General features: G+C 50.2%; 1 pseudogene across 1 annotated transcript in view; it reads right to left on the bottom strand.

Moving 5' to 3' along the window:
• The window catches only part of LOC308645766 (transmembrane protein 132B-like), a 73,355-nt pseudogene extending 50,179 nt beyond the window's left edge, over positions 1-23,176 (bottom strand). Inside the window, exon 1 of the transcript in view lies at positions 23,124-23,176. The product of the transcript in view is annotated as a transmembrane protein 132B-like (transcript). The remainder of the gene's footprint in view (positions 1-23,123) is intronic.
• Between the last annotated feature and the right edge of the window lie 3,106 nt (positions 23,177-26,282).

The following is a 26,282-nucleotide window of genomic DNA, read 5'->3' as shown; positions in this document are numbered from 1 at the left end:
GTCACGATGTCCTCAGTTTCTCAAATGCTTCACTTGACCAGCTGGAGATGGCCATGGGATCCTGCACCCTTCCCTGGAGGCCCCACACCCGTGGCAGGAGAGCAGGCCGGGTCGATACGGATGGCCCTCGATTTACAGCCAAGAGATCTGTCTGCGCCACAGACTTCCTAGTGGCCCCGGGCCAGCAATCATCTCTTCTGTAAAGTGGGCAGTAACATCCAACCTGGGCCAGAGCAGAAGAGCAGAGGCTCCCACAGGCACCATTAGCCAAGCTGGACAGAGACAGGGAGGGTGAGAGGGAACCGTGAGTCCCAGAGACCAAGACCGCCACAGAGATGGGGCACAGGAGCCAGAGAGGCGCAGGACCACGGAGGCTGGCTCTGCCCTGCTTCCAGCCTGCTTCCTCCTCCACTCCACCTCTGTGGGTCCTGTGCAGCCCACACCAGCTCCAACACTGACAGCAGCCTCCTGTGCCTTCTCTCCTTCCCCTCGATGGGCAGGCCGCTAACGACAGCGTAACCTGTCGACTATTTCTCTCTTGTCTGAAAAAACTCTCATCCAGTTTGAGCTGAATTCAAATTTAAAACAACTCCCAGTTGCCACCAGGCTAACAAGCAAATGGCATCTGCTCCATTGAAACCTAAAACGTGGGCTGAGGGCACCAGTGAGGAGACACTTAGTGCTGCTGAGTCCTGGGCTTGCAGGGATAGCTTTACTTGAATATGAATGAACTCCCTGATAGTGCTGTGAACTGGCCGGGGCTTGGTGACTGCAGGGAGCAGGGGGAGCCCTGGAAGGAGGCTCCACTCATTGTCCATCCTTCAGTCAGGCCACTGGGTGGGTGGGTAGGTGGATGAATGGGTGGATGGATCCATGGTTTGGAAAGGAAGAGAGGGGAGGTGAGAGAGGTGGAAGAGTAGATCAAGAAGGAATGAGGAAGGAGGGAGGGAAGATGGAGGGAGAGGGAGATGATGGGAAAGCAAGTGCGGTCCTAAAGAGGGAGAGGAAAAGACAGAGAGAGAGATGGAGTGAAACAAAATGGGAAAGGACAAAGGGACCTGGACAAACTGGATGGGACAAATCCAGAGAGCTAGCAGAGCCACCAGGGGAGGCAGACCAACCGGGCTTGCAGGCAGAAAGACAGAAAGAGGCACCGAGGAGGAGCCCACCAGGAGACTGGGACCTCGCAAGCCAGAGGCCTTCTGCTCTAGAGAAGCCGAGAGGCGGGTGTGTGGACCAGCTGTCCCAGGTCAGCCCGCTGACCGCTGTGTCCTGCGGAGGTTAGGCTGACATGGCTGAGTGGGGCCCAGCATGGAGCAGCACCTGACAGCATGGGGACACTGGGCAGAGTGCCCCTCAGCTGGGGAGGTCCAGTAAGGACCCAACACTCTGTGTCCCGAGGTCTTGAAGCATCTGATCTAAAAAAGCCAGCTGTTGAGCAAACACTCAGGGGCTACCGGGTGTGCTAGTGGAAAGGATCAGGACAGAGCACTCGGATGCATACGGAGGACCGTGGGCACTGCTTATGTCTCCCAGGCTTTATGCACATAATCGACAAACAAGTATGTGGGGAGGAGCCAGAGCTCTGATTTTACAGATAAGAACACAGAGGATCAAGGATCTCAGCCAAGGAAGGAAGACTGAGTGCTTCACCTGCTACCAGCACCCAGAGCCCGGGGCTGCCTCACCCCTGGGCAGTTCTGCTCCTTAAGAAAACCCACAGCAGCACCTGGAGCAACCAGAGACACGGAGCCAGGTGTGAGGTGAGTCTCTGCATCTCGTTAGTCTTCAGAGAGGGTCTTTCTCAGCCCACCCAGCTCTCCGTTAGTTCTCCGTGTCACCTGCTTTAGTCATCAGACTTGCCACAATCTGGAAGTTATCTGACCTGTTTGCCTGTCTCTTTAATCTGCCCATCTCACTGAAAGTGATTCACAACTTCCGCTTCCATCGATGGACCGATGCCAGAATTGGTCCAATGGCCATAAGGCACAGGGAACCAGAGAAGTGACGGATCTTACTGTGTGATGAAAAACTCCACCTCCCTGCCTTCTGGTTCCTCACTGGACCCCAGCATCTGCTCCCAGCGAACACTTGTTCTGAAGGCAGGAAAGAACCAGAAGCAAGGGAAACACAAGAGGGAGGGGAGGGAAGAGGACCCACCGGGTTCACTGGCCAGCGGCAGGTCCACCTCTCACCCCACCTGGAGGGGCCACTGCGGTCCTGGGGGCCAGCTCTTCTCTCATGGTGGAGCACCAGCGTCCCATACTGACCCTGGGAGGATCAACCCTGGCTGGCCTCTCCTGAGCACACCTGGGCTCTCCTTCCCCACAGTGCTCCTCCTCCTGTAGGAGCCAGCAGGTGGCACAGTGGCTCAGGGTGGCCCTGGTCCATGTCCTGCTCTGCCACTTAGGACCGACACCCAGACTTACTCTGACTCAATTTCCTTATCCATAAGAGGTGGTCGGTCACTGGGCCTCTAAAGTGGACTGAGTGTTGATGTGGGTGATGCAGGTAGGACCCAGGACCTGCCGGGCCCTGGGTAGCTGCTCCGAAGGGTCGCTGGCTTCACGACTCCCATTACGACTTTTCTCCACACATCCTTCCAGACTCTCGAAGGCCCAGCCTCCACATGTGGCCTTCCTGACTGACAATTTCTCCCAGGCAGACAAGCTGCTTCCTCCACCGACTATGACTCCAAAGTGCCTTATAAATGCCTCCTCCTGGGACACGCATCACTGGGCTGTCTTGGGTGTGGTTTTGTGTATACTTTTGGTTTCCTGGAGCTAGCACAAGCCTGGAAATCTTAGCGTGTTTGAACAAATTAATGAACACCACAATGTGAGAGCGTGGAGTCTGAGTGGGAGAGGGAGGGGAAGGCAGGCCACAGAAAACTCCCCAGCCCTCCCTCCTGGGCCTCGCCAACTCCCTTCAAAACCAAGCGCCACCTCAGAAGAGCCCGGCTAATTAAGAACTGTCGTGAACAATCTATCTGTCAACAGAGAAGCCTGCAGATCCTAATGGGCGAACCTGACAGAAGACTGTCCCACTTTTTCCACTCACAGCATTTTAGAATTTCTATCTTGAGAGGAGCTGAGAGAAGGTAGCAAGAAGCAGAACTCGATGAAAATTACATGCTCGTCTCCATGTTTTTTTTTCCACATTGAACCTGGCAAGACTAAATGTGCAGTGTCAGTATTGAAGCCATCCTTCCAATCCGTTTGATAAATCATGCAGCACCTTTTCCTTACTAGACCTAAGTATTAATACCTAAAATAAGCAGTTTGCCACATTATTATAATTCAAACTAAGTCGTCTACCATGTGCCCCGGCATTGAGAAAAGGGTTTCAGGACTCAAGTTCATGAAACACAGGCACAGACCTACTTTTGTCTCCACAGCTGAATTATATCAAATCCAACCGTATCCTTTCTTCATCCGAGTCTTGAAGCACATGAATGGGCTTATATTATCAGTGTCCCTGGGAGGCATAGCAAGTGGCCACAATCTTGGTGACTTAAAATGACAGGAACTATCTTGAAAGGCTGGGGTACCAGCTGGGCCACAATCACCCAGAAAGAAGGCTCAGTCTCTCCGTGTTGGTAGTTCCCGGAGCGCCTTGGCCTGGGGGGCACATGGCCAATCCCCACCTCATCTCCACGTGGCCTTTGGCCTGGGCTTCTCCTCTGGGTATCCCAGCTGTCCCTTTGCTCTTAACGAAAGTGGCTGCTGGAGAAGTCCAGGATGGGATCTTCTCAGATTCCCTGAGAGCCTCCGTTTCCAAGTATGTTCCCATTCGCAAGTACCAGGGGGACATACCTTTGGACATACCTTTTTGGGGGAGCCATTGTGGGGGCTTGGTTTTCTGGAGTATTTAAAGCAAGGCACAAAATGATAAACCTTGACCTTCACCTTGTTAGGAAGACAAAAAGAGTAACAATCACGTGGCTCTTCCTGAATTGAAAGTCCAATCTTTCTCTTTCTTTAAAAAAAAAAGTTGTTCCACACTTTGGGGAAATTAGTGTGGCATTTGCATATTTTCCTATCAAATTCAAAATTCGGTTTGCAAAATAAGCAACTGCCTATTGACTGGACCTCCTCATGTGAGGATGAAATCACAAGCTTCAGTCATCAGTACACCCTGAAAGCTTGCACTGGTCTCACTTTTTGTTTTCAAAGAATCAACCCAGGAAACAGTGGTTGGCTATCTCTGGGAAACAGGAGTGTTAACGTAGCTGTCCCCAGGAAGTTACTCTGTCCAACTTCATCAATAGCACACGTGTCTCTAAAACATGCCCCTGTTGGACCCTGGGGTCTGAGACAGCTGTTTGATGACACCCTTCTCAGACCACCCATGGGCCAGGTAGCAGTATGCTGGGTGGCTGGTGGCTCTGCCTACCTCCCCCTGAAGACGACGGTGAGAGGGTTTGTGGCTCCGTGAGAGGGAAGCCAAGTGTGGTTCAATGATTCCTTCTGGGTTGCTGCTCCCCAAATAAGCTCCTTTTGAAGGCAAGGGGACAGATGAGCTATTTTGGATATTTGATTTGAGCTAATCCTGTTACTAGACAAAGAAAAAAATCTATGCCCTGAATACTGCAAATTAAGGAGCTGTGTTTGCTGTTGGGAACGCAGGTGAAGCGGAACAGCAGCAAAGAGACATCACTGAACCCAGTAATTTAGTGCACTGTTCACGGGTGCCCAGTGTTTATCCAATTTGTACATTGATTTGTCATCGCAGACTTTGGAAATCATTTCTAAATGATAAAAAAAAAACTGACAGAGAAGACAGAGTGGCCTATTATTTCAAGAAGATGGGCACTGGCTATATCTAAGGACAAGAAAAGTCTGGTCCCTCATCTGTTTGGGGCACTGGGGAACTTGACCCCTGACCCCTCTCAGGCCATGTTTTCCTGATTGGTCCTGAGCCCACCCCTCCGGCAGAAGTGCTTCCAGGGCACCAGCTGACAACCAACCATTATCCAGCATTCCTCTGGCCTCAGTGATTGGTTCAAGGACTAGCACATGACCCCACCTGGTACAATAAGATGGGGCTTTCTGCAGCTCCTACTGACAACCTGGTCCCTGACCCAAAGCCCTGAGGGGTGCCAGCATGACCCTCTCAGCTGGTCTAACTTAGGATGAAACCTAGAAACCTGGCGGGGCTGCCATCTAAAGTTAGGACGGTGGCCCAACGGCTCCCCCAAGAAAAACTGACCATCTGTTCCCTGTCTCTTCTCAAATGTCCAGGTAGACTTGGAAGCCCTCTGCATAAGGGCTGAGCCAAACTCAATCACTGCCTAATTCAGGTGGAATTCCCCATCAGTGTGGATATTTGCACCCCGCATTCCAATGTTGAAGTTCTAACCCTCAACTGTGGAGACTTTGGAGATGAGGCCTTTGAGGAAGAAAATAGGTTGATTAAGGTCACAAAGGTGGGGCCAATATTAGTGTCCTTAGAATAAGAGACCATGGAGAAGCCACAAGAGCACACAGCCAGACGGCAGCTGTCCTGGAGCCTGGAGAAGGGCTCTTGACCAAACCTCCCTCACCAGCACCTTGACCTTGGACTGCAGCCATGGTAATAGAGAGGAATAAGTTCCTGCTGTGCAGATATTCTTGGTGATACTTTGCTGAGGTAGCTCCAGACGACCAACACAGGATGTCAGTCTCAATCAGAGACCGCCAGCCCTCCTGTGGGTAAGGACACCTGCAGGCCACCACACCCATTTGCATGGCCAGCTTGGCCAGCACCTGCACACCTCCCCCTCCTGAGGGCAGCTGTGACTCACATCCCCCACACACCCTTCCTCACATCAGCTGCAACAGCAGAGTCACGGCACCCCGAGGGCCAGCAGGAAGGAGCGGCCATCCCCCCCACACAGAGGAAGAGGCTGAGACTCAGAGAGGACAGAGTGGTGATGAAGCCACCCAGTCAAGAGCCCCTCTTCTCTCTTCTGGGTGCTTATTTCTCCTGGGACATTTTTCTTATTACTTATTTAAATTAGAGCTTGGAAAGATTGTGTGCACGATCATAGCACCCGCACCATGCCGTGTGGCGGGGAGACTCCGGGCGGCCCTCTTCACGTTTTCATTAGTGCGTGGCAGCCACGCACAGTGGTGGGTCCTGACGTCCTTGCTCGGCTTCGGTCCCCAGTGGCTCCTGCCCCTCGTCCCTCCTGTCCCCTTCCTCCACTGGCCTTCATGTGTTTTCCTTAATCTCTGCTGTATAGATAAAGTGAGATCCAGGGGGGACACTCGTATGTGTCTAGCATCATTTGGCATGTGTCATTCATCAGTCCTCCCTTTCCCATCCCTCCTTCCCCTCCTCAGCCCCCTTCCTCTGCTCCACTGATCCTCCCCCCTCTTTTCTGAGAACCCTCCACTTTCCAACCTGGAATCCTGGGCCCTCCACTAACCTGTACACTTGGGTAAGGGACTGTTTTCTCAAACACTCGATTTGATCACATAAAAGTCCACAGCACCCTCTCCTAGAACCCGACACTCCACCATCTTTTATTCCCCCAATCATGTGTCCTCGTCCGAGATTAATACAGGTGTATTTGTCCTGATAACCTCTCCCTCGGCAGGCTGAGGGGCAGGGACCATCAGTGTGGTCGACTGGCCCTCTGCCTTGGAACAAGGGCAGGGTCCGTGGGTGCTGGGGGCAGCCGGGCGGGTGTGTGGGTGTATCCACCGACAGCTTGATTAATAGATCAATTGATGAGACTCGTCTTCTTGATCTAAAATGCTTCAGAACGAACACCCTTTGCCTCGAACGCTGACACCCTGTAGTACAGAGGAAGAGGCTCGTCTAATACCATCCCTGTAAGTGCAGCCATTTGCAGAGCCCTTTGTCAGATGGATGGATAAAGTCTGCATGAGGAGATGGCACAAAGGCTTTCTCTGTCACCTGGACCTTGTGCCTCCATTTTCCCTGCTACAAAAGTCTACGTTAGGAGGTTCGCTGTACCCTGAGTTCATGTCAGCCCTGCAGTGAGAGAGAAGCTCCGGACTCTGATGCCCCGTCCTCCCGCCCGGGTGCTCCCAGGCCAGCCTCCCTTGACTGGTTTCTGACTCTGGAAAACTAACGTGGTCCTCATGGGTGTCACTTATGCCTCGGGGCAGATTTTCTAGTTTTGTCCTTTGACTTTACAGACTTCCGGTGAGAAATCTGAGTTCTCAGCGCAGAATTCTCTAGCCCCTCCCTACGTGGGGGAAGAAAACTGCACCGGCCACGGAGTTTCAGGTGGCAGAGCCCGAGTCACCTAGTACACACACGTCCTGTGATGGACTCTGATGCCCGCTCTGAGGCCTGTGGAAAGGACAGGGACACTGTCTCCATATGTCACCTCCAGTGGCAAGTGGGAAGGGACGGCTCCTAGAACAGGCGAGGGGCTGGCCAAAGGGTCCTGCCCGTGAACAGCCTGCTTACCCCAGAGACCAGAGCCCACAGAAGATACCACCTGAAGACACTCCCTTAGGGTCTTCTCAGGGTGAGCCTGCCCCTCTCCACATCTCCTTACCTGCCAGCTCTTCCCAGAGCCAGGTCCTTCTCAGGATCTGCTCAAACACCACCCCAGGTTCTGTTCTCTGACCAAAACTCCTGAATTAGTGAACCAAACAGTCCATCACTGTCCCGACCACCACCCTGGTTTCTTCCTGTCCACATCACTCATAGGAAGTTCTGAGGTTACTTATTTAGCAATTCAATCACTGTCTGCAGCATCCTCAGTTTCAGTCATGTAGTAAGTACTCAGCTAACACTCACAGAATGAATGAATGAATTCAAGCTGAACCTCAAACAAAATGCTGCATTCTCAGCTAAATGCATCCTGTCCAAAAAAAGCATGGCTGCCCTGGTCTCTGATTTAAGGTAGGTAGGTAGACCGAGAACATGCAACGGATCCTCATGTTGCCTCCCAATATCCATCTCCCCCTTTTCATGCTACCAAGACCCATTTTGTTCAGATGTTAGAAAGACCTTGATCTCTAGGAGGGTTTTCCCTCCACCAACCCCAGGAGATAAGTTGGATTGGTCTAAATTGGTCTCAGAGACTTAAGTCTCCTGGATAAACCACTCATCCAGGGGCAGGCAGGGCTTCAAACCCAAGTACGTGTGCAAAGAGGACCACTAAGAAGGTCTTCTAAGGTACACGGATGGAAATACAGGACTGAAAATAAAGATGACATACGTCTTTGCATATGTATGCATGGGGAGATGAACGTCTGTGGGAGGCTGCACGTGTGTTTATGGCAACACAGTACTTCGTGCTGAGAATGTGGCATACGTAATGCATTTGAGTCAACTCCTGATAAAGAAAAGACCATTATTCCTTTATCTTTCTTATGGTTAGGAACAGAGATATCATGAGACTCTAGATACAGTGTGTCTACCTGTGCAGCAGCCATTTTGTGATCATGGTCTACACTTAGGAGGAAAAGGCCAAGAGAACCTTCCCTGAGGCCTAACGGCTGCTGGAACAAAGCCAGCCAACTTCAGATGCAGCTCAAGCTCCTATAGTCACATACCAACAGGACAAAAGATCAAGAGTGTCAAAAAGGAGTCAGTCTGTGAGGCGAGGGCCAGGTGGAGGTACAGGAAAACCCTGAGACAACGGTGACACTGGTGGGAATAAAACCCACGGGGCAGCTTAGATCAGGTTGCTGGGTCAGCAGCCTCTTGGTTCCTGGCTGAAACAGGTTCTTGGGTGAGCTAGAAATGAGTTAGACCTCACCTCCAAAATACAGGGGACACTTGTCAGCAGACGTCCAGGATGGCAGGTGGGCAGTGGCTGTTTTCAGGTATCCTGACTTTCCCAGTTTGCGGATGACTTGTCTCTTCTCCAGAGGCCTCAACAATTTATGGCCCCCTGCCCCACACCCACATTGTCACCAGTATTTCTTATCTTAAGGACACATCAGAGGAGAATCTGCCCCTTTCTGCCTCCCCACGGTACAGGGGAAGACTGAGTTACCACCCTCCCCGCCACCAAAGCCACGTCAGCCCCTGCTTTGATTTTGCCTTCCTCTCCCTAACATTGAAGGATGCCTTTCAGTGGAGACAGAGTGCTCTGTTTCAGCACGATTCTCAACAATCTTACTAGTGCAGGTAGCCTGGGGCACATTTTAACATCCACTTGCCTTCAACCAAAATGTCACATCGTTTATTTTTCTACCAACATTTGGGGAGTATAGTTTGCGCACAATGAAATGTACCTGTTTTAAGATTACATCCACTTAATGCTTTTTGACAAGTACACAGACACATGTAACCACCATGACAACTCAGTAGAGAACATGGTTGGCCCTTTGTGCCTGAGTGTTCCCAGCCCTGGGAACAATCAATCCCGGGTCAAAAAAAAATCCCACAAACACTGTATCTGCACTGAACATGACAGACCTTCTGCTTGTCATTAGTCCATAAATAGCACAGCCTAACAGGTGTTCAAATAGCATTTAGGTTGCAATGGGCATTGTAAGTGACCTAGGGATGATTGAAAGCAGGAGGGTCACAGAGGGTGGGGGCACACTCGGTGCCACTTCACATGAGGAACTGAGCATCTGGGGGGTCTTGGTATCTGCAGGGGCCGGGAACCAGGGCCCCATGAACACTGTGGGAAAGCTGGACTTGCATCCCGCAAGGCTCCTCCTGCCCCTGCCTAGCTAAATGGCCCTCACCCCTACTCCAGGCAAAAACGGTTTGCTTTCTGTCCATGAATTAGATGTGTGGGTCCTAGAATGTCCTCTCAATGTCTCAGAGTTGGGGCACGTATTGGCTCTGGGTCTCGTCATTGCTGGGGAGTAGCCCACTGCAGGGACCTGCTTCACCTCATTCATGCACCATCAGCTGACCACAGCTAGTCTCTCTCAAACTCCTGACGCTGATGATCACGGAGCATTTGTGTGGAGCCACCAGGTCACATAGGCAGGCTGTGTTTAGCATCATAAGCAATTGCAACACTGTGTCCCACGCCTGTGATGCCATGACCAGGAAGGACCCCAGGTCTGGTCATGTGCAGGCACCCCAGAGCTGGCTGTGGTCCACCTGCTGCCCCTAGTGGCAGGCAGTGGGACTGCAGCTGTCTTAAGGTGCATCGCTCAGATGGTGAGCACCAGGCTGATGTCCAACCTCATGTCTATTGGTCTCCCGCTCATCTTGAATTTTGTGAAGCTTTTATTTGACTCTTTACCCCCCTTCTACTGATGGTTTATTTCCCTTTTAATTAACCTGATAGCATCTTGGAACAGACAGCTCCTTTGTTAGACACGTCTGGTTAGCATTTCTTCTGGTCCACATCTTACGTGTTTTTTCCTTAACTGTAGGTAGATTCGGAGGAGTAAACATTGTTAGTGTGATCCATGTTCCAATGCTACTTAAAGTCAGATTTTTATTTAAGGTTTGTGTTTGGTTTTGGTTTTTCTGTTTTGTGATTTTTAAAAATTGTTTGTTTCTGTACAACAAATAAAAACCTTTGGCCACTCCAAGGTCAGAAAGATTTTCTATTGTTTTCTCTCACATTATTTAGGATATTAGGTTTTATACCTGGGCCTCTGAGCCATTTTGAATTAGTTTAATGTCTACGGTGAGAAATAAGAGTCAGGGCTCATTTTGTTCATACAAATGTCAATCTGGAATGATTTGTTAGAGACAACATCCTTTCTTCATTAATTAATCTTGGTGCTTTCAGAGTCAAACAAGTGACCATGGAGGAGAGGGGCTCTATTTCTCATCACTGATTTGATCCAGTGAGCTCTGCCTATCATACACCAATACCATGTAATCTTGATCACTGAAGCAAACTAGACATCCTCCATATTTGTTCTCATTTTTTAAAACTGTTTCATACCTTCCAGGTTGGTAGGCCTTGTACAAATTGCCAAATTATCTTGTCAGTTTCTACAAAAATCCCTACTGAGATTTATATCTGGTGTAATGATCCAGTAGGTCAATTCAAGAGGAAAAAAGTGTCTATGAACATGGTATATTTCTTTTTTTATGATGTCTCTAAAATCTCAATTATATTTTGAAATTTTATTATATATTTTAGAAGTATAAGTGCTGATAATTTTGACATGCTGCAGTTTTTATTTCCTTCAGAAAAAAGTATTTTGACTTTTTAATTTCTTCTTAATTCATGGGTAAATTAGAAATATGCTGGTTGATCACCAAATGTTGGGGGGATTTTACAGCTATCTTTCTGGGTTTAAATTCTGTGTAGGTCAAAAAACACACTCTGAATAGTTTTTAACCTATTTAAACTTATTAAGGCCTATTTTGTGGCCCAGTGTGCTGTCTTTGGTGAGATCCCAAGCACTCCTGACAGGAGAAGCTAGCCTGCTATCACTGTGTACACTAGTGTGTAGATGTGGATTCATCTCAGTTTCCTGGAGTGAGTTTGTTCTGTGGGTCCTTACTGAGTGGCTGGCTGTTTATTCTATCAGTGGAGGAGGAAGGAGTGCTTATACCTCCAGCTACAATTATAGATGTCTTTACTGCTATTTCAATTATTTTTCTTTGTGTGTTTTGAAGATTGTTATTGAGTGCATACAGATTAAGGATCATTATGCTTTCTTGATGAACTCAACCCCTTTGTGGTGATGAACTTTCCTTTATAATCTCTGGCAATATCCCATGATCTGACACTAACTTATCACTTCATTACTTATGATTCATGTTAGAAGTAGTTCTTCTTCCATTCTTTAGTTTTGACCCATCTATGTCTTACTACTGCTTAACATATTTTATGGTATCTTGTTAATAACGTAGTTGGGTGTTCCCTTGTTTTCCATCCTGAAGATCCTTGATTTTTAATTTTATTCAACCACTTAATTGTATTTAACTATTAACAGAGCTTAAGTGTATTGAACTTTGCAGGTTGGATACAATTACATTTAATGTAATTATTGATACATCTGGATGAAAACTGCCATTTTCCACTTATCTTTCCATTTCCCACCTGTGTCCCATTCTGTCACTCTTTTACATGATCTATTTAGTATCCACGCCTCTTTCCTGTGGCTTCTTGGCCACCCTCCTCTGTTCCACACTGATCCTCTGGGGCCTATTTTAACCTCTACACAGACCCTCTCAAACTCATCTTCAGGTAGCCCAGCGCCATGTGGCCTATGATGAGTAGGTGTGTCCCCACCACCTTCCCACTGCCCCTGTGGTCACGGGACTCTGTTTCCTCCACGCAAGCTGCAGGTCCCTTTCCAAGGCTTGGGGTTTTTTTGCCATGTATTTCACTTCCACTTGTTATAAACTCCAGGAAACTCTTCTGGGTCTTTACTTTCAGTGATTTGAAGACTCTTTTCACTGGACACAGATTCTTGGTTGGCAAGGATTTTTTGTGGTCATTGTCTGTGGTTTCAGTACTTTGAATAAGTCACCTATGGTGTTCTGACCTGCATTGTTTCAGGAGTGAAGGGAACTGACATTATTGTCTTTGTCACCACAACCAATTGTGACAAATTCCAGATGTCTCACAAAATGGCACTATAAAGCGTATCTTATGTGTAAGAGCTCATTCACAGCCAGGAGACAGGCATATAAAAATATCCAGATGGTGACAGGAAAACGATAATGGGATCAGTGGACTATTGTCTCCGAGGGTGGCGACGCCCGACTTCAGCAGGATGCCTTGGGAAGTGCTGGGAGGGCGCTGCAGAATCACGGTTCCCTCGGTCCCGCTCTGTGCTCTCAGGGATCAGCCCATCGCTCCTTCCACCCCCTCACCTGCTTCTGCACAGACACGTGGATGAGCATTTGAGAGCATCAGACAGTGACTACATAAGGAACCAAGGTCAGCTCCTTCTACACACCTTTTGGTGGCAGTGACCAGCCAACCCTATTTGCGGCAGGTCTGAGGTCCAGCTCCTCGCTCAATCAAGCTTCAAAAACTGGTGAGGATGAAGGGTGGACACTGTCACCTGCCCTCCAGGCCATGCCCTGTCCCCCAGCGGCCTCTCCTGGAGGATCCCAGACCACCGAAAATTCCTGCAGAGCGTCTGCCCAGGGCACCTGGAGTCCAGGAAGCTGTGCCCAGACCTGCCAGTCACAGCCAGGAGGCTTCACAGTGCCCCTCACGGTGCTCATTTTCTCTCTTGCTGGTGTCCTGACTCCGTGAGTGACGAGCAACTAGCATATTTGAAAGGGTTTGCTCAATGGTCACAAGGTTTATTTTGAGCAGAATGTGAATTTTCATAGGACAAAATGAAAATGTGACACAGGACAAAATGAAATGTGCTTAACCCCACATGGTCAGCTAGCGACTAATCAAAACATAAGATCCCCCCACCCCGGCCAAGTGGCCTCCATCAGACCCACATTTCTCGTGGATCCTTCAGACCAAGGCAACTGGGGGGGGGGGGAGATTCCTGGAGGGCCGAGGGAGGCTGTGCCTGTTCCTGTAGAGCACAGGCAGCCGAGGCTCTCCTGGGGAGGTGGCCCTGCTCTCCCCTGCTCTCGTCCTGTGGGCACAACTGCCTCCTAGTCACGAGGCCCTGGAGTAACAGCTTCTCAGGGAGCAGCTGGACCACAGGCAGGACCTGAGGGGGCTGGATCCCGGGACCACGGAGAGCAGGCAGCCGCTCCCTGAGAACCCTGAGCTTCCTCAACATCAGAGCTGGGCTGACGGCCACCCGCGGCTGTCCCCACACTCTGCCTGTTAGCACACAAGCATGATCCATCTCCACGGTGACAGACAACACATCACAACAGCCACAGAGTCAGCTCTGCAAAATGACACGTCCCAAAACTGTAGCTGAGGTCAAGTGATTGACGCTCAGAAACCTGCCTGGGGCCAAGCATTCCCTAGTCCTGAGGCCACTTTCCAGGGGCCTCTGATGGCAATAAACGCAGCTGAGTATCCAGACTTCTAATCCACGGTGCAGCCCAGAACCCCCAGGTGATTTCCTCACAGGGTGACCTGAGAGGCCAGCCCAGGGGCTCCGGGCTGAAAGTGACCCCTGGACCTCTCCAACTCAGCAGTGACCCCCCCTTCCAGGTGGGAGCCATTATATCCTGCCTGGACCTTCCCAATGGCCTCCAACCTACCAACCCTCTGCCACACAGTGGCTGGCCATCCACGCCCACTGCTCGGCGTAAACCAGGGCCTGCCACTCCAGTGCCAAAGCCCTCCAGCGACCCCCCACCATTCACAGAAGGAAACCCAGCTCCTTCTCTGGCTCTACAAGACCGCAGGCCCCTTGGACCCCATCCTTGCTGTCCCCGGACTCCTCCATGCTCCTGTCCACTCCCCAGCGCCCAGGCCCTCCCGGCCTCTCAGCTCTCACCCGTCTCGCCCCAGGAACCCCCTCCGCGTTGCTCAGCGCTTGGCTTGGAAGGCACCTCCTCAGGAGCAGGGTTTGAAACTGCAGACCGTGGCCTCTCAGTGGTCAGAAAACAACCTGAGCCATCTCCTGAGCGTCGTTTTAACATAGTGGATTTCTGGTGTCATCATGGTCGGCTTCCCTGGGGAGGGCTTCACTTCACAGTAGCAAAGACAAAAGCTGACGCACCATCCAGACTTCCAGCACATTCCGCGACCTGGTCATCACCACGCATCTGGCTCCAGGTGTTCCTCAGGACGGCACGGGGACCAAGACACCTCCTGTCGATGTCTCAGGACAGGTGCTTCCCAAAGGACAGCCAGGCCAAGGAAGAGAATCCCTGCTGAGCAGGCCACGCCCAAGGAGGGCCACCCTGGTGTGTTCCTGGTGGGATGCGGGCAAGCTGTCCCTCCTGACTCGCTGCCCTCTTCAAGCCCTGTTCACTGCAGGAGGCATCAGAGAGTCTGCACTGCAAACCACGGAGCTTCCCTCGAGTGTGTCCTGAGTGACATAGGCAGCGAGCTGCCCGACAGGCTCCCATCACTCTGGGCACTGCCCTTGCCCAGGGCGGGGACTCCAGGAGGGGAGCATGGAAAGAATGTAAGAGTGGGGCCGGCTGCTGGTAATACTGATGAAGACCTCAAAATAAAGCCATCACAGAGGACAGAGAAGCTGAGAGAGGAGAGGAACATCATCCAGTGACATTGCATGATTCCTGGATCCAACTATGCCTGAAGCCCACATAAATGTCTCAGTTACGCCATGCTAAAACATTTTGTTTTTCATTTTGGCTTTGATATGGTTTGCTTAAGGTAGGTTCTTTTGGCATTTTCAACTAAAGGACTCAGGACTAAAAGACTAAATTTGGTGTACCTTCCAAGAACATTTCTATCACGCAAGGAGGGGGTAAGCTGTTCCCAGTGCCTCAAACACAACCTCACTGTTTCCAATAGAAACAAATCCCCATTGGCAGTGCTGATCCCAGTTTACAGGGCATGAGACTTCTGGGTTTTGTTTCTTTGTTACACTGTGAGGTTTTTTGTTTTTGCTATTTTGTTTGTTTGTTCTTGAAATCATCCCTAAGCAGCAATTTCATGATAAAACCAGAAACTGTTAGCTTTGTGTATGGGCGTGTGTGCTCGTGCGCATGTCGTGAAGGGGGTAAAGTGTCCTTAAAGTCCCTTTATTTTGTGAATGCAAGAATCCCTGGTGCCTCAAACATTTGCTAGTGATTCTCCATGTGCCCAAGCAGGTGGGGTAGCATCCACATTTCTACAGTGTCTGGGATGGTGGGGGAGCAGCAGGAAACAAACCACAGTGAAGCCACAGTGACCAGCTGAGCAAGAAAGATGCAGAACTGGACAAAGAAAGCTACCCCGAGAGACTCAGAGCTGCCCTGTGTTGGGGTGGCTCTGGGAGCCCAGGGGATGGGCGTTGGGGACAGTGTCCAGAGCACTGCCCCGAGGCCAGGCCCAGCAGTGCCTGCTACTGCAGGAGAAGAGACATCCGGGCCGGGCCCTGCGTGGGCCTGCACTGACGGCCTTGCACCGACCCAACGTCCCACTGTTCTGGCCTAGCCCAGCGCGCTGTTCAGTTATTTGGTGATGTTGGTTAGCTGTAAACATCTGCGGCCTCACTGTGCTGATGGTGTGCTCTTCCTCCCCTGCCGAATCCTACTGTGTGCACTTGTTGGAAAGGGCCCTGACACATCCTCTCTGAACCTGTGGATGCATCTTACTGAGACAGCAGGTCCTGGCGGGTGTTATTAAGTTTGAGATCTCAGAAGGACCATCTGGAGGAGAGGGGGCCTCACATCCAATGGCAGGTGTCCTTATAAGACAGAGGGGAGGGACATGTGGAGAAGACTTGCTGGGGAGATGCAGCCAGATGCCAAAGGCCCCTGGAGCCCCGGAGCTGGAGGAGGCAGTGCGGATCCCTCTGGGAGACACACGGCCTGCCAAGTCTGGAGCCTGGGCCTCGCTGTTGCATGCAGCTGCCCTGCTGTGGTCCCTGCCAGGCGCCATAGCCCTGGAAGACACACACACTGCACCAGGAGCGCAAGCTCACCCGCTCACTGTGAGCTGCCTCACCTGACCGAAGGGCACCTGGGGCTCAGCAGAGCTGCCCCCCACCACGGTCCCCATTGTCCAGCAGGCCCGGGGCAGTGGGAAGGGCGTCCTGGGCTTTGCCTTCAGCAACCACTTTGCCTTCAGCAACCACCTCTTAGGTAAGAGCACTTCTCCTTTTTCCTTGGATAGGAAATGGGGGGGACTGTCCACCAAGCTGTCTCTTCTAGACAGAGAAGAACCTATGTGACCTGGTCACACCCGACTGTACCTAAAAAGCACTCGCAGATCTTTAAATGGATCAAAAGTGATCCACCCTCCCCTCGCCCACTCCCTGCTTTGCTACCAAGATCCCCCACTCAACCACATTGGGGCAGGTCTAAGGATTGGTGTTTTTAATTTTTATTTTTTTAATTCTCCAGATGCTTCTAAGGTTCAGCAATGTTGTGATCTTCCTTCTCTCTGGAATCTACAAACTGAGCATAAAAGTGAATAAAATGACTGAAGCCCCATATCAGTCAGGGTGCCCTGCAGACGGCAGGCATCAGCTACCCCCAGCAGGCAGGCTCTCCTCTCAGGAAACCTGGCCCTCCAGCCTGCAGTGTGATGGTGAGCTCCCCATCCCTGAGGACTTCCTTCCTAGGTGGCCCTCTGACGTTTTGGCTGCTAACAACCAAAGACTTCTGACCAACTCACTCAGGAACCGGCAGAACAGAGGCTCAAAATGAAGTCTCTGCTTCTCTGACACAGACTGTGGTCCCCCCACCCCATTCGTTCATGAGCAAACCCTCACCCCACTGCTGAGCGCACAAAGTTTGCTGAGAAAGAAAGAAGTGTTTTACAGAGAGAAGAGAGGATCTTCTACACAGAACCTTGGGGCAGCTCTAGGGAGCCAGCCATCTGCAAGTGTGACGGTCCGAACACACCTATACGAAGATCATTAATTAAAGAACGTGTGCAGACTGCAGAAGAGGAGAAATCACCCCATCAGAGAGTAGCTGGAACTCATTGTCTCAGAGACTTTGCTAACTCCCATGATAGCTGGGGTGGACATCACCTGTCTTCTCTCCTTGAAAGCAGCAACTTCTCAATCCTTAGGGTACATAAACGAAAGAACTCACTATGCAGGTAGGAGAGAGAATAAAATCCTGCAGGGAAAATGATTTCAAGGATATCAGAAGTGCCCACTCAGAAACAAGTGCAAGCCAAGTAACTGTGATTTTCATTTTTTATAATTATGCACAAATAATCTCTAATTGACAATTCTTGTAGCCACACCTATGGTGTAAGAGGGTGTGTGCTTGAAAAAGAATCACATGAACAGGAAAAAGCCCAGGGAATATATGCTTTCAAGGTTCCTGTATATAACATAACTCAAATATAAGCTTTGGTTAATTAAAGATGCACTTTGTAAACCTTAGGGCAATGACTAAAACTTAAAAAGAACTCTAAGTAATGAGCCAATCATGGAGATAAAATGGAATCACAAAAACACCTAGTCCAAAATCAGGCAGAAGAAGGAGGGGCAAAGAATACAGAACAGATGGGACATGAAGAAACCCATGAGCAAAATGTTGGCTCTTAATGTAAATCTATGGATAATCACATTAAATATAAATGGTTTAAACACAATGATTAAAAGACAAGGACCGTCAGACTGAAGGAAAAAGTGAATGGGTTTCCGTTGGGACTGTGTGCTTTCTGCAAAGGTTGATGCTAAACACTAAAATGAAAAAAATGGAACATAAATGCTACTTGAAAGAAAGCTGAGGCAGCCACCCTTAATATCTGAAATGGACTTCAGAGCAAGGAATATGTCCAAGAATTAAGAGAGGCATTATGATATACTAATTGATGTGATTCAACCAAAGGACATAATAATGCAGAGGGTACAGTGCTTTGAAATAATCAAAGCAAAAGTTGGCAGAATAAAATTTAAATAGACAAAGCCAAACTCAGAGATATAAGCATTCTCAGTAGCTAAGAGAACAAACATACCAATTGGAATATATAGAATCCTTTTGACCTTGAGTTAAGCAAAGACTGCTTAGATGTGACACCAAAAACACAATCATTAAGAGAAAAGATAAATCAACTAGATTCATTAAAATTTAAAATCTCTGCTCCTCCAAAGATGCAATGGGAGAAAATGTCTGTAAAACAAAATCTGATAAAGAGCTTGCAGCCATAATATACAAAATACCCTCAAAGGTCAATAATAAGAAAATAAACAACCAGTAAAATATGGGCACAATGTTTGAAAAACACATTTTGCCGATAATAAGAATGGCAATTAAACACAAGTAAGAATATTCACCACTGTCAGGAGTGAAGTTAAAAATCTCAACAAAATACCCACTGCCCATCTACCAAAATCAAACAAACAAAATGATAATATCAAGTGCTGATGAAGATACAAAACAGCTGTGACATTTATCCACAGCCTAGAAAGAATGAAAAAAACATTCAAACCACATTTTAAAATGAGTTTGCAGTGCAATCACCAAACTGCCTAGAAATTCCAAGAGAAATGAAAACACATTAATGTTAAAAACCTGTTTGTGAATGTTCACAGCATGTTTACTGCACCACCCCTTTTTTTGGCTTGAAGGAAAAGGCCAAAGTCCAGGGACAAAAAGAGAAGGGGGTTTGCTGGGGGCTGGGGTGGAGGAGGGAGGTGACTGACTACCCAGGAGCAGAGGAGCTTCTGAGGCTGATGGAAATGCGTTATACCTCCATTGTGCCACATTTACACTCTGTACAATGCACAAGGAAGGTACATTTGTCAAAACTCACTTGAAAGGATGAATTTCACCCTATGCAGTCACACCTTAATAAACCCAGCTTTTAAACAAAGTAGATGTTTGTAAAAATGTCTGTCAATCAGCCATTCCTTTATTCCATTAATTCAGTAATATTCCCCTTTACTCCAATTAATACAGCAAGGACTCATTTTTATTAACCTTGCTCTTCAGGCCTGCAGACTAATATCCAGAGGCTTTCTTTTCCACTTACGCTGTTGCCAGTGCTAACTAGAGAGTTTAGGCTCTTCCCTGCCTGACTCTTGCCCCTCTCGTGATCAAGTGTACAGTGGGTCATGAGGACCAGGCAGGTGAGTGGGGGAAGAGAAGTGTGCATAAGCACCTTCAGAGAGGGACATACTTGCTCACAGGGGTGCAAAGGAGCCACATGGGAACATTGCTGGGGATAGCAGGGTACGTGCACTTTAAGGGAAGCTGGAATTGCTGATTATTTTTTCAGGATCAAGAAGATCATTTGTGGGACCACCTTGGCAGAAGCCAAAAGAGTATCTGACAGCATTTTTGCACGCAACTTCTAGTGAACTAAGAATGCAATCTTTTCTATTGATACATAAAATTGCAAGTAGTTACGGAGCGCAACAAGATGCCTTGATAGATGTACATATCATGGAAATCCTGATTTGTATATGTGACTTCCCCTGTTTTCAAATGTCGGGAGCCTATTTTGGTGTTTGCAAATATTATGTGGGCAAATTGGAATTTGTCTGCAGGCTGTGGGACCTGGGAGCACTAGTCAAGGGATGTGGATTAGAGGAGAGATCTGGCCCCCCAGAGCTGGACAGTTAATCAGAATGGCTTCCAAGAAGACAAAATAAGCTCCAGGAAGCTGGAACGCCACAGGAGTTCCACCATGAGAGATGGGAAGGGATTGAAGGGTGAAAATGTGAGTCTCTGTGCTCAGTGTCCTGCGCACACATCAAGCATGGGCAGGGCAAGGTGAGCTCATTCCCTGGTGCCAGTGGGACCCTGAGCAAGCTGAGGAGGACCTCCCACCCCAGTGACCTCCTTGTCCTTCTCACACCTGCAACAGGCCCCAAATCCCTTTTCAGAAACCCCTAATTCCCAAAGTGCTGACGAAGCAAGGGTCTGGCTGGCAGTGGATGTTTAAGTCCCTGGATGGCCAGCTCCGAAGTGCAGCTCAGCTCTGTGGGGTCTTCGCCCCGATCTGTGACAGACTCGTGTTTCCTGCAGCTTACCCATGGGCACCACAGAAAGGCACCACTGTGAGCCAAGCACAGGAAGGCATCTGCTAGGAATGTGCAACCTGGTCTCTACTCTGTATCTTGCCATTCAAAGACTTCCATAATCCTAGCTCTTGAAACATTTTTAGTCCCCGGATTTCAGAAAACAGACTGTGGTCCTGTATAACCTTGACAGTGCCTCACAGGTGACCAACCACCTTCACAAGCTTCTGAGTTCCCCCCAGGCCACCTGCCCTTCCACCTGCTTTTTAGGGCCCCAGATATCAAACCCCCCAGCTCAAAGATACTTTGCCTCAACTCACTCATCTTAATCTTAAGAAGAGATTCCCTTCTTTCAAAACTGTCCTAATTATGGAAACTTCTAAGAACCACTATGTATTTTCTGAGCCCTGACAAAATGCAAAGCTTCTTAATCCATAGTTGAAAATAAACATATAGTTGGTATTAAACATTGACCAGTGGGTCTCAAGGATTCCAGAAATCAGCAAGTAGATCCTCACAAAGAAAGACTTAGAGTATGGTTGATGTTGTTGTTGTTGTTGTTATGATAGCACAAATTTAAAGAAGGCTCATTTGCTCTTATGGAGCAAGTGTGGAGGAATCAGAAGTGAGGATGGATTGAACGGCTGCTTTTGATCATGAGAAATGAGCTGCAAAAACATTTTGCAGAAGATGAACTACAGACCCTCGAAGACCTCAAACCACGCACACACACACTGTGAAACTGCAGCGAGGACAGAGAAGCCCACCAACCACATCAAGGCAGAAGCAGGTGGCTTTGCTATAGGGTGGACTTCCCTGGCTTGTGATGTTCATCACCCCACCCCCATCCACTGCTGGTCTGGCTCTGTATGCCCACTAAATAGCTGCTCCTAACCCCTCTACATGCATGTCGGTAGCAATCGCTACTCCAAATCAAAAGTGAAATCCTGTAGAAGACACAGATACACACACACACACACACACACACACACACACACACACACCAGGAATGCAGGCTTTGAATAGGAAAAGCCCACAACTTGTTTTAAAAACACAACTGATCCTCACCTGATTCAGACCTCTCAAGGACATAGGGCAGAAAAGGGAAAGAGGGCTCTGCTCTGGCTCAACCCAGCCAGACAGAGCCCTCCAGGAAGCACCTTCTGTGCATTAGGTCCTTTGATCCCAAAGACCCCGGTGAGAAATGCAGAGAAGGGCATTTCCAATGACCAATTTACATTTGGGGAAACTGAGTCCTAGAAACACAGGGACCTCCAGCTAATAGCAGAATTCAGGGCAGGCTTCTGGGTGTTGGTGCTTGCAAATAAAACAAAAAAGTCCCCCCCCCAACACACACACACACACACACACACACACACCCTCCAAGTGCACCACTGCATTCACCTGGGGCAGTCTGGAGAAAGGAACCACAAGTAAAACACAAACACACCCAGTTGGCGGGTCTGGGAAATTGTCTCCTCCAGGAAAGCAGCTTCCTCTGGAATTTCAGACAGTGTGGTGAGTAATGACTTTTGAAAAGCAAACTCTGCTTTTTAACATCCATTGGCAAGTTGTCTCTACCAATGCGTTTCCAGCCTGGCCCAAGAGAGCTGGGCGGGAGAGTTCTGTTCTGCTATGGGGTAGATTTGAGGTTGCACTTCTTCCCAGCCCCGGAGCCAGTGCCTGGGGCCAGCCCCGCCCCACTGCGCAAAGCCTCAGGACACACTTGTGCATGCACACCACAGCTACCCAAATGGACCCTAGACCCTCACCAGAGCGCGGGCGGCAGGAAGTCCACCGAATGCTCTCCCCACTCCCAGACCACACCTTGGGACCCCTGGGCTGCTGAGCTGCTCCTGCAGCTGGGCTTGGGACCATCTCTCATCGCCCTGCAAGGCCATGGTCCCCACATGCGTATAATAATATGGTCGTGATTACAGAAACAGCTACCTTTTCTGAGCCCTTCAGCAGCCCTACTTTGGCTCACTTGCACAAATCTCAAAGACCTGCGGCAGTAGTCATCCCTATAGCTCCGAGGAGTGGGGAGGCAGAGGCGAAAGCCCTCTGGGGAGAAAGCTACTGGGAGCCCGCCCCAGCGAAGCGCACTCATCCCCACACGCGCCCCCAAGACATACCAGGTCTAATTTGGGGTACCTGGAGAGAGTCCCAGGTTTCTGCCAAGTTGGTGTCTGGGTGAGCTGCGCGATTAGTAAGAGTCCTTTGGTGAGCCACCGTGGGTTCTAGGGACCCAGCGTTTGCAGAGAGGGGTTGCAGAGAGGGACTGGATCCCCAGTACCCCTGTCTGACCTGGGGATGGGGTTCGCACAGCTGGGAGGAAGGGGCTCAAAGGACTGGGCTCCCCTCTCAAGCAACCCGGCTCAACAATGTGACTGCTGTAGCCGAGGCTGGTCCCCGCGGAACTCAGGAATGGGGGTCGCTCTGAAAGTGCCCCCTCCTCACTCCGGAGGCAGCACTGGGTCTGGGGTGGTCTAGGGTACTGGGTTTGGAGCTTCTGCACCTATCCTGTCCCAGCCCAGGCGCCCAGTTGGATCCACCCTTCTAGGGAAGGGGCTGCTCGGCGCTCCGTGGAGAGCTCCTGATGGGACTGGCGCCCTTGTCGATGTCCCCACTGCACCCCATGTTTAGGCTCTCCTCGTCTGGCCTTCACCGGGGCTCCGTGAAACTTCGGGATAGCCGGTGCTGTCGACTCACGCCTGACCTGACCTTTGCCCAGCAGCGCGCTCAACACCAGGCTCAGCGCCCCGCACAGCGGCGCCACCAGCCCGGGGGCCTCTCCCTTGGAGCGCATCCTGCTCCCGGCCGCTCTCGCCGCCCGCTGCCAGCCCGGGGCGCTGCGCCCGCCTGCAGCCCCCGCCGGCTGCTCCATGCCCGGGGACACCCCGGCAGCCCCGGCAGCCCCGGCGTCCGTTCGGCTGCTTCTCGGCGTGCACGCCGCGGCGCTCCGGCTTCCGAGGCTGCTGGCATTCAGGCCAGGACAACTTTTCCCCAGCAGCCGCCACAGCCGCCGCCGCCGCCGCCACTGCCCGGCGGGCCCGCCCCCCGGCCCGCCCCCCGGCCCGCCCCCCGGCCCGCCCCCCGGCCCGCCCCCCGGCCCGCCCCCCGGCCCGCCCCCCGGCCCGCCCCCCGGCCCGCCCACCTCCGCCCCCGCCACCCCGCCTAGGCCCCGCCCCACACCCCACACCCCGCCCGCGACCAGTGATGAATGGAGGGGGCGGGGACCAGGAGCGCGCCTGCGGGAGGGAAGGACCCTGGAGGCGGGGAAAGTGAGAGGAGACTAGGGAAGGGGGCGAAGCAAGCACCGCGAAACACCGTGTTCGCAGCCGCTTGCCTTCGTGCAGTGTCCTACCCAGGCACCCTGCACGCAGGATGGAGTTTGTCCCTCCAGTCGCCGCCTCCTGTGCTCACTGCGGGCCGGTGGTTGTCATACCCCAACATCAACTTCAAGCCATTCCTCGCTTTAGCTCTGAGATCTGGAGCCATCTGGATTTAAAAGTCATGTGCGGCTGGATCTCCCAGAATCATTATTTAGTGGGAAAGGCAACGTGCAGGGCAGGAACTCAGATGGACACAGATGCACGTAGGTGTAGCACGGTGCATGGAGAACACAAGGCACCGGCAGTCTCAGGAAGGGGACTGGACTAAGGGTCGAAAGAAAGACTCATTTTTCACTGCATATCCTTTCATGCCGTTGGATTCGCACGTCGCGCTGCATGTGTTTTTTATTAACTGTTGGGGCGGGGGCAAAACAAAACCCAGCTCGCTGCCGCCACACACGCATGCCCCAAGCTTGTCCTGTAAGAGCAGTTTCTCTGCAGTTACGGATCTGGAAGGGCTGTCCTCGCCCCGCTTCCTGACCTGTTCTCCATCCTCTCAGGTTTTCCCAGCGCTCCCCTCGCCCGCGTTGCGGGACCCTGGAGCAGTCTCTGCCAAGTTATGGACTCTGGTGCTTCCCCCTCCACCAGGTGCAAGCAACTAGAGGGCGGGACCCCGGCTCCCTCTGGTGTCTGGGGGCGAAAGGCTATGGGTTCTGAGACTGGAAACCTGGCCCAGTCCTGCACCAGCTACAGCACCCCAGTCCCGGTGGTCCCCACCTTCCCTGGGCTCCTGGCTCTCACCCTAGGTGAGCTCAGACCAACCTCTGAAGGAAGGACGACTGGGTTATGTTTCGCCCGCCCTCGAGGAAAGAATTTTGAAATGAAAGAAGTCCTTGATTGATAAAGGAGAAAGGTCCCTCAACTCAGCTTCAAGGGAATATGAGTCTTGCACAAAGAGAAATCAGGGATGGAGCCAGGTCTTTGGAGCACCCCAAGTTCTGGAGCCTCTCCCTGCTGGGGGCTGGGGGGCTGGAGATTCTATGTCCCAGGCTGCAGCATATGATGCTTCATTGTTTCTCTTTTAGCTTGGGGAGCCAGCTGTGCCCAAAAGGTCGGTTCTCATAGGCCTGGGGAGTAGCGACTTAACTTTTTAAGTGGATTATGCTGGTAATTGCTCAAATGAGTGCCCAGCTAGTGGGGAGCAGTCGTGGAGTAGACGGGCTCCTAAAATGAAAGGCATATTTTCTTCTTCCTCTTCTTCTTTTTAAGCCTGGAAGTCATTGGAAAATAAATATTTTTCATTTAAATAGTCCTAGCCTCCCGCCATCAGGGAGAAATACAACATCTCCCATTATTTCTGACCATGGGATTGGAATCTGCTTCATCCTCTCTCCCTCCTATCCTATAATAGGAACAAAAAATAAAAGCCCTGGATTGGGGCCTCCCCTCCCCTGCTCTCCCTTGCAGACCAACAGCTGCCCCTCCCCTGCTCTCTGACTTTCCTTTTGGCACAGAACATTGCTCTTCTTGTGCAAAGCCAGATGTGGTCCCTGGATTAAGGACTCCACCCTGCAAATAAACAAAACAAGAGGAAATTGAACCCAACACAACACAATACGTAGCCACTCAAAATGAAGGGGAAATTTTAAAAAAAGGGAAGATGACTTCAATCTGGTAAGCCCACCTGACTGTGTGGCCATTCTGCTTTGTAACAAAGCCCTGCACACTGGGCCAAGGCCTCCCAGCATCCCAGAGGCTGTCTTTCTCATCCCTGCAGAAGTAGACCTAGGAAACAGGGAGCTCCCCCTCTGCAAGTCTAACTGTGGGACCTCATTTAATTTGTCTTCTAAAAATCAATCAAACAAAATACAGATCCAGCAAATCTGAGGGATGACAGGGTCATTTATCTTGGTTAGGTAAATACACAGGAATGGAGGTGCAAACCTAGAGGTTCATGGGCTTATAGAGTTTCCTGTGTTTATTTTTTTAAGTCATGTATTATTTAACCTCAAAATCATTAATTCCTTAATTTAAATTACTTCCAGATGCTTTTCTGAATTTCATAAGGAACATCAGAGATCACTAATCTCCTCAAAGGCTATTGTAAAGCTCCCCGAAGGCTGTGGGCACATGGAGGCAATTAGCATGATTTATAGGAGAGGAGAGTTATTGGAAAAAGGAAACCTGTTGCTTCCACATGTGTTGGGTTCCTTCCTAAGTCAAAGAGGCAATTTCAGATCTTTTTCTTTTTCTTTTTTTTTTAGTTTGTGCTTAAATTCCAAATTGGTAATATTGCATAAAATAAAAGACAGAACTTGCTAATTTGGCTCAGGATTTCCTTACACATAATAAGACCTATACATAATAAATTACTGAACACATGGAAATGAGGGCTATATGTTGGCCTCATAAAACAGCTTTGGTCATCCTACAAATTCAACAGCAAGGTCTGACTCTGCTGCTTCCTACTAGAGGTAAAAGCAAAGAATGGAACACAAAAGGAAGTTCTAAGTTCTTGGGCTGGCATTGCTCTGGACACTATATCATT

Source organism: Spermophilus citellus (assembly GCF_964194105.1).
Source record: "Spermophilus citellus genome assembly, chromosome: 3".
NCBI lineage: Eukaryota > Metazoa > Chordata > Mammalia > Rodentia > Sciuridae > Spermophilus > Spermophilus citellus.
The sequence above is the reverse complement of the archived record's forward strand: the minus strand, read 5'-3'. Positions and strand labels throughout refer to the sequence as shown.